The sequence below is a fragment of the Herpailurus yagouaroundi genome, unplaced genomic scaffold (genome assembly GCF_014898765.1).
Source record: "Herpailurus yagouaroundi ecotype Mexico unplaced genomic scaffold, PumYag 187, whole genome shotgun sequence".
Taxonomy (NCBI): Eukaryota; Metazoa; Chordata; class Mammalia; order Carnivora; family Felidae; genus Herpailurus; species Herpailurus yagouaroundi.
Window position 1 is genome coordinate 13797318 of NW_024412418.1, and position 3049 is coordinate 13800366.

Below are 3049 nucleotides of genomic sequence, written 5' to 3' on the forward strand. Positions count from 1 at the left end.
GATAAAAGTATGTATTTAAACAAACTTGCTTTAATTCTTATTATGTTCTAATACTTCATATAGTACATATTATAAGAAGAGAAGATAAATATTTCTATTTGATATACTTTTTGCCAAAAAACAAAACAAAAAAGCCTCCATTACTATTTTTTACAATGCATATGAGAAAACATTGATCCTCTCAGCTTTTGCTAGTTTTTAAAGATCTTTATTTTTCCTTAAATTTTGAAGAGTATTTCTGCTGGGTACAGAAATCTAAACAAACTTTGTCCCCTTTGTGTGACACTTAAAAATGCCATTATTGACTTCTCACCTCTATAGTTTCTGTAAACAAATCCACTGTTATTATATTTCTTCTTCTACATGTGAGGTATCTTTTTGGTCTTATTAGTTTTAAAGTTTCTTTTAATTACTGTTTTTCAGCAATTTGGTAATAACGTCTCTTTTTGTAGTGTTTTTCTTATGTTAGGGATTTGGATATAACTTAAAATTTGGAAAACTTTCTGTTATTATTTTCTCATATATTCCCCACCTTTTGCACCTTCTGAAACAAAATCACTCATATATTATAGTGAAAAATGTTGTACAGCTCATTATTCTGTTTATTATTTTTAAATATTTTTCTGTTTTTTAAATAATTTTGTTACCATTTTCAACTATATTGATTGTTTTATATAGCTTTCAATTTTCTGCTAATTCTCTTCAGTGTATTTTTCACTTAAGAGATAGACTTTTAACACTATAATTTCTAGTTCTATAGCTCCAACATTTTCCTTGACGGATTTCATGTTTTCCTTTACATCCTTGAGTATATTCTAAGGCTTAAAATAACTATTTTGACGTTATAGCCCTCTAGTTCCATCATTTTTATCATTTCTGGTCTGTTTCTATTGATTTATATTTCTCTTCATTATGCATCACATTCCGCTGCTTCTTTGTATGGCTTGAAACTTTTAGTTAAACGTTTACATTAAGTGTATATTGTTGTATGCCTTTAAAGAGTGGATGAGTTTGTTCCAACACACAGTTAAGTTACTTAAAGATCAGTTTGATTACTCTAGACTTGTATTTAAGCTTTATTATGGTGAGTCCAGAATAGTCTTCATTCTAATTCCAGTGTAGACCCGATGGTAAAGTGAAATACTTGTGAACATTAAATACACTGATATATTGGATATTTTTTTATTTAAAAATTTTTTTAAACATTTATTCATTTTTTGAAAGATGGAGAGAGACAGAATGTGAGTGGGGGAGGGGAAGAGAGAGAGGGAGACACAGAATCCGAAGCAAGCTCCAGGCTGTGAACTGACAGCACAGAGCCTGACGCGGGGCTTGAACTCACAAATCATAAGATCATGACCTGAGCTGAAGTCAGATGCTTAACCGACTGAGCCACCCAGGCACCCCTGGTATATTGGATATTTAATGTATTATTAATACAGTTATATATATTTATCTTGAAGTCTATCCACTCTGGTTGATAGAAACATGAACTATTTCTCCCCTTGTGTGAGTCCTGGGAACTGTCTAGGCTATTGCTTTCCTCTGGTTCTTTAATGTATTTTGGGGTTGTTCCTTACTTGTATGTGCTGTTCAATACTTAGCCAAAAATTTAACAGAGTTCTTTGAAGATCTGTGGGTCTCTCTCTCAGCCTTCCACTTTTCTGTCTTCATCTGCATTCAACATCATGAATTTGAGCCCCTTCTCCCTTCCCAAATACCAACTGCGTAAGTCATTGAGCCCTCTGGAGTCTTTGGGGAATCTCACTCCCTGCACTGTGATCTGGAAACTCATTCTATGCAGGAAGCTGGAACAATTTCAGGGCTTACTTTAAATGTTTCCCTTATTCCAAGCATCAGAGAAATTCAGTACCTACCATCTAATGTCTAAAACTAGTTGCTTCATACATTTTCTTCTGCTGCTACATGATTACAGTGAAAGGAAAATGCCGGCAGTAGTCAATGCTTCATAGATGAAAATAAAAGTAATTTATTTAATATTAAGTTAGACATGATTACAAAAAGAATATACACACCTGTGATTCTGCCATTCACATTTAACATCTACTAGTTTGCATATTTGCTTCAGGTCAGTCTAGTGAAGGTATATTTTATATTGACATGTAAGTTGCACACAGAATAGAACATACAACATGAGTATAGCCTAATGAATTCTGACAAACTATGTTCACTTGTGTGTAAGCAGAACCTAGATCCAGCAATACTACATTACCCCCTCTGTCCCCTTCTGTCAAGATACACCCTGCTGAGGTGAACAACTGACTACTAACACCAGAGATATGTTTGCCTGTTGTAAATTTTATGTAAATGGAATCCTACATTTCATATTACTTTATACTGGCCTGTTTTCATCAAAAATACGTTTGGGGCTCGTTCTGCTTCCAGCTACCCTAGCGAGACGAGCAGCAGCCATGTCTGCACAGCCACAATGGATGGTCCTGCACAACTGCTTCAACTATCTGATCCAGGGGAACGAGCAGATACACAGCGTGGAGCCCAATAACCCTTCTGCTATAATAGGCTGATTCGCCTCAAGGCTGTGGGCATGGAGCCTGCAGCTGAAGGCTAAAGTGTGGTGGTGGTCAAGAAGTGGAGATGTGGCCAGAGAAAGCCTGCCACCTCCTACAGGTGGACCGCCATTACAAGAACGCCAAGGCTGCCCTCAGCAGCAACCGGGACATGATCTACAAGAACAAGTGCAGCCCAGATCCGCACATGGCGGCAGTTCATAGAGCCAGCCCCATCCCAGCCAGCCAGAAGACTGTGATGCGGAAAGGGATGCATCCCGCCCCACCAAGACCTCCTGAGCACCTGCTCCCCACCTCCAAACCAATGAAGATAACAACCACCTCAAAAACAATCTCCAGCCCCCCAAAACAGTTTGTGGGATTCATCTATGTTGTGTATACTAATGCATACATTCATTTAATAATATACAATTATTTAATTGCTGTATAATTGCTGCATTATTGCTGTATAATTATTCCATATTAAGTATAATAAAATGTGTAATCATTTTCCTTTGGTA

The 3049-nt window shown here is 36.6% G+C and overlaps 1 pseudogene; it reads left to right on the forward strand.

Moving 5' to 3' along the window:
- The first annotated feature begins 2432 nt into the window (after window positions 1-2432).
- Window positions 2433-2828, forward strand: LOC121043882 (60S ribosomal protein L28-like; annotated as a pseudogene).
- Window positions 2829-3049: the final 221 nt, after the last annotated feature.